Source organism: Schistocerca gregaria, chromosome 3, assembly GCF_023897955.1.
Source record: "Schistocerca gregaria isolate iqSchGreg1 chromosome 3, iqSchGreg1.2, whole genome shotgun sequence".
Classification (NCBI taxonomy): Eukaryota; Metazoa; Arthropoda; class Insecta; order Orthoptera; family Acrididae; genus Schistocerca; species Schistocerca gregaria.
This window is the reverse complement of record NC_064922.1, coordinates 642,337,907-642,350,106: the sequence shown is the minus strand read 5'-3', so window position 1 is coordinate 642,350,106 and position 12,200 is coordinate 642,337,907.

Here is a 12,200-nt window from a genome sequence, read left to right as displayed (position 1 = left end):
CCTCGGTGAAAGTATGTTCTCCAAACTTCAACAAAAGCCCGTATCGAGCTACTGAGCGTCCCTCCTGCAGAGTCTTCCACTGGACTTTATCTATCATCTCCGTAACGCTTTCGCGATTACTAAATGATCCTGTAACGAAGCGCGCTGCTCTCCGTTGGATCTTCTCTCTCTCTTCTATCAACCCTATCTGAGCAGTATTCAAGCAGTGGGCAAACAAGCGTACTGTGACCTATTTCCTTGTTTTCGGGTTGCATTTCCGTAGGATTCTTCCAATGAATCTCAGTCTGGCATCTGCCTTACTGACGATCAACTTTATATGATCATTCCATTTTAAATCACTCCTAATGCGTACTCCTAGATAATTTATGGAATCAACTGCTTCCAGTTGCTGACCTGCTATATTGTAGCTAATTGATATGGGATATTTCTTTCTGTATATTCGCAGTACATTACACTTGTCTACATTGAGATTTTATTGCCATTCGCTGCACCATGCGTCAATTCGCTGCAGATCCTCCTGCATTTCAGTACAATTTTCCATTGTTACAACCTCTCGATATACCACAGCATTATCAGCAAAAAGCCTCGGTGAACTTCCGATGTTATCCACAAGATCATTTATGTATATTGTGAATAGCAGCGGTCCTACGACAGTCCCCTACGGCACACCTGAAATCACTCTTACTTCGGAAGACTTCTCACCATTGAGAATGACATGATGCGTTCTGTTATCTAGGAACTCTTCAATCCCATCACACAATTGGTCTGATAGTCCATATGTTCTTAGTTCGTTCATTAAACGACTGTGGGGAACTGTGTCAAACGCCTTGCGGAAGTCAAGAAACACGGCATCTATCTCGGAACCCGTGACTATGGCCCTCTGAGTCTCGTGGAGGAATAGCGCCAGCTGGGTTTCACACGATCGTCTTTTTCGAAACCCATGCTGATTCCTACAGAGTAGATTTCTAGTTTCCAGAAAACTCATTGTCTATGTAGGCCAGGATTAATCAGTGTGTACTGTTACCTTCCAGAAGCGACTTTAAGTGCAATGTATTTTCGCTTTGTACTCTCCCGTTATCTCCAGCACATTCTACTGAGGTGGTGATGGGTCCAGATGTGACTGGTACGAATCCTGGCGTCGGAAGAAACTTTAATCAACAGAAATTTTCCTAAACAGCAATCGGCATGTATCATGGCAGTGTGCAGGTTTAAACACAAATCTGCCTGTGCTGTTTCAGGAACAGATGACAATTGAGACTGTTAATGGTGCATCTTTGTGATGGGACGTTAAGCTTCACCGTAAATGTTATTCCAGTTTATTATAGTACCAGCTCCATGTTTTGCTCTGTCCTTTTCTTAAGTTCCTCACTCATCCACGAAACACAGTCTCGAATTACACTCCAAAAGCGCACCTCACCACGTCTCATGAAGATTTAGAAACACACCCGGCAGACTGCAACGTGTTAACGGAATATGATTTTTGTTGGCGATTGCCAAAAACTGTTATATATTTTAGGAAGCGCACTCCACCCAGCTGCGCCCATGCGTTTTCTCATTATAGTTGGCTATAAAAATTCGTCGCCGTACCTGTCTACAGCAAATAAGAGCATAAAACAAATAGAAATGCGTAGAGGACACTGAACAACTACTACACGGACGGAAAGGGGATTTCTGAACGGCAATCCATAATAAAGAGATAGTGCAGTTGTTCCACACTAGATGCGAAGGTAGTGAAGGCCACAACAATCAAAAACAACTCAGAGTGTCATACCAGAGAAGTATGTAGCGAAATGATCTAATTTATAGAGACTACATATCAACAGTGATACCTTCTTGTAGGTATAATTATCGACTAACGCTGTGCTTCGATTTGAAACGTTAACAAAATGCTGTTTACAGTTTCTTCTTGTTCTTGATTTCTGTCGTACTCAGGCAAAAGTTGCTGTAAACCGTAGATATTACAGTGCTTTCATGAATATCATTGTGTAACGAAGGTTATTTCAGACGTTTTTCACGTCTTAAAGGTATATTTGATCCAGTAATGCCTTGCTGACAAGTGTTATTCACAGGGCAGTGTAATACTATTTAAAACAACTGCTGTCTGAACACGACAGAAACTAAGAACAAGGAGCACTTATAAACGGTCCACTGCTAAAGTTTTGGAGCAACTAAAATGGCGGCGCCGACTTCAAAGCAAGACTGTCTCACCACAACCCTTATTATACCTACATGGATGTGATCAGTGACGGAAGTGTTGAAAGATAACCATTGATTGAGTATAAGTTACCTTAGAGATTTGTCATGAAGATTTACAACCAAAAGATAATTTTTTAAACTTAAACTATAGTAAAATTCTCTATGCTAAAAGAAGATGCGTACCAGAAGAGACTACTCGTCACACAAAAATCAGTTGCATGTGTGGGAAGTGTACGAGTCAATTGTGTAAAAGCACAAATAAAATGATAATAAAATGATAAAATCTTACAAACGAAAGCCGTAATAATTTGAAAAATAATAAAATTTTGCTGTTGTGATCTGCAGTCGGAGGGGTGAATTGATGCGGCTCTCCGAGTTACTCTATCCTGTTCAAGCCTCTTCATCTCAGAGTAACTTCTGCAACGTACAACCTTCTACATATGCTTACCATATTCTTCTCTAGGTCTCCCTCTACAATTTTTACTACCCCCTCCCACCTCACCCTCCCACTTCTCTCCAATACTAAATTTGTGATCCCTTGGTGTCTCAGAATGTGTCCTAACAAAAGATCCCTCCTTCTATTCAGGTCGTGCTAAATTTCTTTTTTCCCCAATTCTATTTAGTACTTCCTCACTGGTTACATGATCTACCCCTCTAATCTTCAGCATTCTTCTGTAGCACCACATTTCTAAAGCTTCAGTTCTCTTCTTGCCTAAAATGTTTATCGTTTATACCTGGTTACACTCCATAAAAAACTTTCAAAAATGACTTCCTGATACTTAAATCTATACTTTATTTTAACAAATTGTTCTTCTTCAGAAACTCCTTTCTTACCATTGCTAAAATATATTTTATATCCTCTCTACTTCGATCATCATCAGTTACTTTTTTGCCCAAATAGAAAACCTCGTCTACTACGTTAAGTGTCTCCATTTGTAGTTAAATTCCTTCAGAATCACCCAATTTAATTAGACTACATCCTTGTTTTGCTTTTGTTGATATTCATCGTATACTACTCTTACAAGTCCTTTGCGGCCTCTGACAGAATTGCAATGTCATCGGGAAACCTCAAAGTTTTTACTTCTTCTCCCTGGACTTAACTTCCTACTTCAGATTTTTCTTTCGTTTCTTTTACTGCTTGCCCAATGCACAGATAAAGTAATTCAGGGACAGGCTACAACGCTGTCTCACTCCCTCCTCAATCATGCTTCACTTTCATGCCCCTCGTCTCTTATAAACGCCTTCTGGTTTCTGTACAAATTGTAAATAGCCTTTTGCTTCCTCTTTTACCCGTGCCACTTTTATAATTTGAAAGAGAGTATTCCAGTCAACACTGTCAAAACTTTTCTCTAAGTTTACAATGCTATAAACGTAGGCTTGCCTTTCCTTAACCTGTCTTCTATGACAGCTCGTAGATCCAGTATTCTCCGCGTGTTTCTACATTTCTACGGAATCCGAAGTGATCTTCCTCGAGGTCAGCGACTAACAGTTTCTCGATTCGTCTTTAAAGAATTCGTGTTAGTATTTTGCAACCGTGACTTACTGACAGTTCGGTAATTTTCACACCTGTCACCACCGGGTTTCTTCGGAATTGGACATATTATATTCTTCTTGAAGTCTGAGGGTATTTCGCTTGTCTCATACATCTTCCTCGCCAGATGGTAGCGATTTGACATCACTGGCTCTCCCAAGGCTACTACTAATGCGAAAGGAACGTTGTCTACTACGGGGGCTTGTTTTGACTTATGTATTTCAGCGCTTTGTCAAATTTTTCTTGCAACATTGTATCTGAAATCTCATCTACGTCCTCTTACATTTCCACGATACTGCCTTCAAGTGCATTACCCTTGCACAGAACGTCTATATATTCCTTCCACCTATCTGCTTTCCCTTCTTTGCTTAGGATTGGTTTTCCATCTTAGCTCTTGATAATTATACAGGTGGTTCTCTTTTCTTCAAAGGTCTTTCTAATTTTCCTGCAGGCGTCATCTATCCTTCCACTACTGATATATGTTTACCAATCCTTACATTTGTCCTTTAGCCGTTCGTTATTAGTCATTTTGCATTTCCTGTCAATCTCACGTTTTAGATTCATTTTTACTTTCACCCGCTTCATTTATCACATTTTTATATTTTCTCCTTTCATCAATTAAATTCAGTGTATCGAAGGTTACCAAAGAATTTCTACTAGCCCTCGTCTTTTTACCTACTTGATCCTCTATTCTCTGCTGCCTTCACTATTTCATCTATCAAAGCTGTCCATTCTTCTTCTTCGGTATTCCTGTTCCCCGTTCTTGTCATCGTTCTCTTATGTTCCCTCTGAAACTGTCTACAACTTCTGTTTCTTTCAGTTTATCCAGGTTCCATCTCTTCAAATCCCTACCTTTTCTCAGTATCTTCAGTTTCAATTACAGTTCATAACCAATAAACTGTTGACAGAATCCACATCTGCCCCTGGATATTTCTTACAGTTTAAAATCTATTTCCGAAATCTCTGTTTTACCATTTTATAACCAACCTGAAACCATCCAGTGTCTCTAGGTCTCTTCTATGCATACAACCTTCTTGCATGATTCTTAAACCTATTGTTAGTTATGATTAAATTATTCTCTGTGCATAATTCTACCAGGTGGTTTCCTCTCTCATTCCTTTCCCCCATTCCAAATTTACCTATTATTCTGTCCCACAGTCCACGATTTATTTCCATACAATACCGTTCTCTCAGCGTACATTCTAAGAAATTTCTTCCTCAAATTAATAACTACTCGTGGTACGAAACGGCTTCTTTTGGCCGGAAGTGCCTGCCATCTTTGCCTGTGCTGGTCTGGTTCTGTCCTTGCTTCGACAGTCATATATTGTTTAAGCTTCAAAGTATCAGAGGTCCCTCACTTCGTTTCTGTGATGTCTAACGTACAATATGCAGCACTGTAGTTGGCTCGTGTGATGACGAGTTTTAAGAAAGATATGGCCCAGGGCAGCAGTATGCGACTCTTACGTTGTTTCCAGTGTTTTTAACGTGACTATGGGACTGACTATAAAAATTTATGGCAATTTCTGATCGGATATAATCAGACATGAATGTTGTAAATGTAATTTTAATTATGTTTAAACTAACGTCGTGGTTCTGATGCCGAAGTACGAACATGAGCATGCCTTCCATCATTGTCCGGCTTACATCAGTTCATTTAACACTCGCGTCTTGTGGACGAAATAGGAATGGCTCCGACGAGAAACTGTGTTTCAGTAGTACAACTGTTCTTATTGAGGGCTTTCTCAAGTAGAAATAAGACTTTTAGACTTCGTCCATTTAATCCAACGTAGGAAACAAAGACACGAAAATGATTATCGGTAATTTGCAGCCCAATAACGAGAAACTGCTGTATTTTAAACACAATAGAATGAACTAAGCAATCATGTTTAATATAAAGATAAGAATTAGAAGTAGATATGGCAAATTTGTTGTATATATAGTATCAGCAGCTAGTTTTGGTCATTACAACCATCTTCAAAACAAAAGACTGAAATATATGAAACATCATATATTAACTTCATAAAAAGAAAGTAATAACTGATCCACAACAAAAAAATGCCTCATGTGTAGGCCAGTTTGAGCCCAGAAATGTAACATTACTTTCCATCAAATTTACATCCGTTTTGTTCAAAACCTAACGAAAAAACGCTATAAAAATCTGCACTTAACTGATAATAATAAATTACAGTTTGCCATGATAACCTTACAATGAAAGACTATCTTAGTTAAGCATAAAGACCCGTAACATTAACGAACTACCACGAAAGTACTTCAGTAAGGCAATGGGAGTAGGCGCAGAAAGGAATCCAGTTAACAAATTGTCCAGTGCCACACATAAATGAGTCAAATTGTATATGCAAAGAAGACTGCAACGCCGTAATTTCTTTTTTTGGGTTTCGATCTATGGAGCGAATCGTGGTTGCAAAAACATGTAAGATGCAGTGGTTAAGTTTTCCTCCTGTTTTTCGATCTAGCAGCTTGCAGCCAAATAAGACAAGACGTAAAAAAATGACACACTATCTAGGTCTCTAGCGAGATTGTAACAGCAAGACAGTTCCATTCCTCTTGATAAAGTGACCACGTTTACACTCAGCTGGATGGCCAGTGCTGCCTGCACCCCACTCTCGCTGTCATAGTGATTGATGCCGCAGATAATTCGCAATATGATAAGTGAGGTTAATCGTAGATTCTGCTTGGAATGACCTACCGCAAATCAAAATCATAAGTTTGGTAACTTAATGTTTCACCTTAAATGAGAATCATTCAGACTGGTTAATGGAGATCACAAGAAAATAACAAGAGAATACTGCAAGGTAACATTGTGTCGTTCGAAGAAGTAAGCGGAAAATATCATAGTAGCCAAATATATCCCACAATTTTAGTGACTGTCAGTTGCATCAGCAAAAAGAAAAATACATTTCCGATATTTTGTTTAAACTAGTTCTCAATTGGGAAGCTCACGCTTCAAAGACGTTGTGGCAGCGGCTGCTGAACCGTTGATCCGGGGTTATAATACCTAAAGTGTAGGCCACTGAGTTTCATTCACGTTTCTGAAAGGAGTATTTGGGTCCGAAGCACAGTTACGAATAATATCTGGGCGCTGATTACCACGCTGTTTAGCGGCCGAAAACTTCAAACCACACACACACACACACGAATAATATTCAGATACACCAACTGCAATCCAAGCATCACAAATGAATTATTTGGGCAGCCCTCCTTTACGTGCTCTGTTGTAGTTATATGTTTTTGTTTCTGTCATAAGCATACGATGAAACTAGAAAGCTTATTGACAATCAGTGATTTACATTTTTATTAGTATCATCAGATGCTGCAAACATTATGCGTAAATAACCTTTCTTCTTCCTTTGTTCACATCTCGATTATCGAATTGTGTACTTGTTAGAAGACCTTACTACCTTAAAGAGCACACTATTTTGAATAAAATTTGACTCAGGAAGTGACACAAATTTTATTTACGGTCCTTCTGTTGATAATTTACCGTATGACTGTTGATTGACAGCCTTGTGAATTTTTTAAAGTGTTGTGGCAGATAGGAGTCAGTACTGAATGCAGATATGAGCAAATACTTCACTAATGTACGAGTTTACTCTTCTTAATTGCCTGCAATTATTAAAATAAATTAGCTCACTGTGTTGAAAATCTCAATGTCAGTAAGCACTTCAGTAAGAATCTGCGAGATGGAGGAATGCATGAGTGACAACAGACTGTTGGACAGAACCATGGATGGCTCCATGCCCTTTGTATTTCCGATGGGAACTATGGTAAAAATGTGTCATCACGTCATGCTGCAACATCGTACAGTGTTTAGCCCAGAAAAACCGATGGCCAACTGGTGCAGGCTTGCAGCACAAGTGAGAGATATTTAGAGGTCATCCTAGAAAATTTAGAAAATTCTCACGTTGCTAGAGCATCTGACACTTAGCAGTCTCGCTGAATGTGTGTTTCAACTTCTATTGTCCACTTACTTCATCGAGAGGCAAAGAATTATCCTGCTAAATTCACTTGATATTTTTGTCATTATGGACAAGATTATTTAAGATGTGACGATGGATTAAAGAGTTTAATTTTTTGACTGACAATGACAGAAGGTAACTCTTCTTCTCTTCTTTCTGCAAGTTTTCTGCACCATGCGGCGTCTATCGCATCCAAGTTTCCGTCTCCTTATGAACCGCCAGTCCTCTTCAGGCATGACTCTGCTCTGTCCTGCCTCGCAGGCCTCACTCCGTCGTTCCGTTGTAGCCGAAGTCTTTCTTTTCTGTGTCGTGGAGGTCTCCAGAGCCATATTTTACAGGGACAAGAAAGTAAATTTACTCGCAAATTACAATTTCTCTTTCTATGCGAGCAATTTCTTTTTATTTATTTGATTTCTTTCTCTCTCTCTCTCACTCTCTCTCTCCCTCTCTCTCTTTCTCTACTTTCTTTGTGGCGTGGTGCAACAGCAACAAGGCAGTGCACATTTCAGCGTCGTCCTGCTAGCACGGCGCTAGTTTGCAGAAGTGTATGCATCTATAGCCGTATTATTGTTGCAATTATTCACAGCTAAACAGTATGAGGGTAATTACTCTAACTCTTTGTATTCCATTTCTCTTGTTGCCTTTGAAGGGTATCTGTACCAGTAGATATGAATTCAGTTTATTAGTCCTGACATTTGCTATTTGCTATTTAATTATGTTTGGGATACGTGTTACTTCTCATTATTTCGTTACGATTTACTTTCCTATGCTGACTATGTTTCCTTCATTTTGTCACTTTTTTTCTGAAAGAGAGACGATCAGAGTCATTCGAAGATGTGTAGGCGACGCTATGTATTCAGGTGAAACATCACATAATTATCTTTATCATTCATTCTTACAGATCATTCCTTATGCCAGTAGCTCAGATGTGTTGTTTGTCACCAATATAATGTTGCACCTAAAGTTCGATTGGAGGTTTGTTTTGTTTTCTGCTCTTTGTAGTGCTCCAACATTATTGTACCTGAAGGAGTTAGCTTTGGTAAAACGAAAGAAAAGGAAAGAAATATGATTGGTTAGCTCCCCCTCGACGTGTAATTATTATCGGCGGAAAACAAGCTAGATCTGGCTTCTTAAGCTATGTAGAAAGTCATGGGAAAATCTAAAGATGAATTTTTGTTGGATATGAACCCCTCTCCTGTTAATGTGAGATCAAGGCTTTACTAACTACCAGAACATTCGCTAGCCATGATAGCCGTTGTCACTAACTGAAATTATTTGCGCAGAAGTAAATTCTTCGATCGCTCAGTACAGCTTCGTCAAACAACAGAACCATAATTTTAATTGATTTTGTCTTTCTGCAGTCAGATGTGAGACGAAGAACACTGCAATAAACATTCTTTCACTGAATTCCGATTGTCTGAGATGCGAGGAACCGAAGACTGCCGTTACCATCATGGCCCTGGTGACAAGTATGTTTCAAGCGAAGAGTTGCCGGAACGGAGTGGCGTGGGTGTCATGTAGCTCTTAACAGTACGCGCTAACTGTATACAGTCACCTATCTAGTGACCTATCGCTTCACATGAAACTCTAGGCCCACATAATCTTTGTCTAGCAGTTCTAGTTATTCGATCCTAAATTTCGGTGTTTAAAAGCAGTATACAGCATTTACCTTAACTAACACCGAAAACTGATGTGGTTGAAAATATACGATACTTGAAGCAGAAAAACATCACAGAAAAGGAGCAATTTGTGAAATAATATTGAATCTGTGATTGCGCGGTGCCACCGACTACAGCACGGTAGACTGTCCGAGTTATACAATGTGTCTGAAATGTAAACTTATCGATTGCGAACTGGTGGTTTGGATATCAAAAGATTTCGGATCAACAGTCTCAAAGGATATTTTGCCAGCTGTTTATGCCGCAACGCTTAGTCTTTCGCAGAAAAGAATACCTTGCGGTGATAACGCGAAGACAGGAAATTAAGAAGGATAAAAGAAGTGAGCCACGAAATTACACCGTTGACATCGTCTTGCTGCGAAATTCTTGGGCGTATTCTGTGTTCGAATATAATAAATTTATTGAGCGAGAGGAAAGCTATGATTCATAAATCAACGAGAAATTAGGATGCGTCCGCGAAACTCAGATTATCTCGCACCATGCTTGAAGGGCAACAATCAGATTCCATATTCGTTGATTACTGGACACAGTACTACACTGATGACTATTAACGCAGCACGCAAATTAGATTGTAGAAAATGTGAGGGGCTCGAATACTTTTTGTGCAATAATTCCCAGAACGTTGTACTGGTCGGCAAGCATTCGTCGGAAAGGTAGGTGTCGCCAGGAGTTCCCTACGGTTGTACAATAGGACTGTTCCTGTTCTCAATATACATAAATGATCTCACACACAGAAAGAGCAACATCTGCAGTTGATTAATTTTGACGTTGGAGTGTACGGGAAAGTGTCGTCTTTGAGTGTAGGAGAGTACAAGATGACTTGTCTAGGATGTCTGTTTGACGCGATGAGTAACAGTTTGCTTTAAATGCGGTAAACTGTAAGTTAAAACAATTCAGTAGGGAAAGCAATTCTGTAATTTTCGAATATAGTATCAGTTCAAATGGTTCAAATGGCTCTGAGCACTATGGGAATTAGCTTCTGAGGTCATCAGTCCCCTAGAACTTAGAAATATTTAAACTTAACCAACCTAAGGACAGCACACACAACCATGCCCGAGGCAGGATTCGAACCTGCGGCCGTGGCGGTCGCAGACTGTAGCGCCTAGAACCGCTCAGCCACTCCGACCTGCTATAGTATCAGTGATGTATTGCTTGACACAGTGATGTGTATTAGCTAACGGAATGTGACATTGCAAAGCGATATCTATTGGAAAGAGCCCTTAAGGTCTGTTGTAGGGAAGGCGAATGATTGTCTTTATTTTATTATAATTCTAGAAAAGTTTAACTCTACTATAGGTATTTTGCGACATATCCTTGAGTGCTGTTGAGTGGATGGGATCCTCTACAGGTCTGATTAAAGCAAGACGTCAAAGCAATGCAGAGGCGTGCTGCTAGACTTGTTACTGATAGGTTTGATCAATACATAAGTTTTTTTTCAGACGCCATTCTTTTGGTTGGTTTGATGCGCCACCCTAAAAATTCCTGTACCTTGCCACCCTTTTAATCTCAGGTAACATTAACGCACTACGTCCTGAATTACTTGCTGGATGTTTTCCTATCTCTGTCTTCCTGTACTGCTTTTACCCTCTACAGCTCCCGCTAGTACCATGGAAGTCGTTCGCTGATGTCTCAACATACGTTCTATGATACTGTGCGTTCTTCTTGTCACTTATTTCAATATATTCGTTACCTCGTCGATTCTCCAGAGAACCTCCTCACTCCTTACCTCACCAACACTCTTCGGTAGCACCAGAACTCAAATACTTTGATTCTTTTCTTTTCCAGTTTTCCCTCGGTCCATGTTTTACTACCGTTCAATGCTGTGCGCCTAACGTACATTCTTAGAAATTTCTTCTTCAAATTAAGGCCTAAAGTTAATACAAACAGACTCCTATTTGCAGGAATTCCCGTTTTACCATTGCTAGTCTGCTTTTTACGGCCTCTTTGTTTCTTCGTGATCACCAGTTATTATGTTACGCTTCTCACTCTTCTCATTTCTGCTGCTTCTCATTACTTTCGTCTCTCTTCTATTTACTCTCAGTCAGTATCCTGTAAGCATTACACTGTTCATTCCATTCAGCAAATCCCGTAATACTTCTTCACTTTCACTGAGAATAGCAATGCCATCAGCGTATCTTATCATCGATAACATTTGACCTTCAATTTTAATAACATTCTTGAACTTTTATTCTCGTTCTTCGGTATATAGGTTAGACAGTACGGGCGAAAGGTTGCAGGGTCCCTGTCTTACACCCTTTTATATACGAGTAATTTGTTCTCGGTCTTATTTTTCCCTCTTGTATTGTTCCCTATTGTATATTACCTCCTTTCACTACAGCTTACCCCATTTTTCTCGGAATTTCGAACACCTTGTACCATTTTACAAAGTTAAATACTTTTTGCAACTCGACAATTCCTACGAACATGTCTATTTTTCTTCAGTCTTGCTTCCATATCGAGTCACAACGTTAGAATTGCTTCTCTGGTCCTTTTACATTCCCTAAAGCCAAACTGATAGACACGTAAGAGACACTCAGTTTTCTTTTCCATTCTTCTGCATATTATTCTCGTCAGTAGTTTGGATAGGTGAGCTGTTAAGCTGATTGTACAATAATTCTCGCACTTTTCGGCTCCTGCAGTCTTCGAAATTCTATGGATGACGTTTTTCCAGTCTTATACATTGTACACATTACCATACATAGTCGTTTTGTTGACACCCCAATGATTTTGGAAATTTCGATATAATGTAATCGATTCTTTATACCTTATTTGATCTTCAGTCTTCCAAAGCTCTTTTAAATTCTGATTGTAACATTG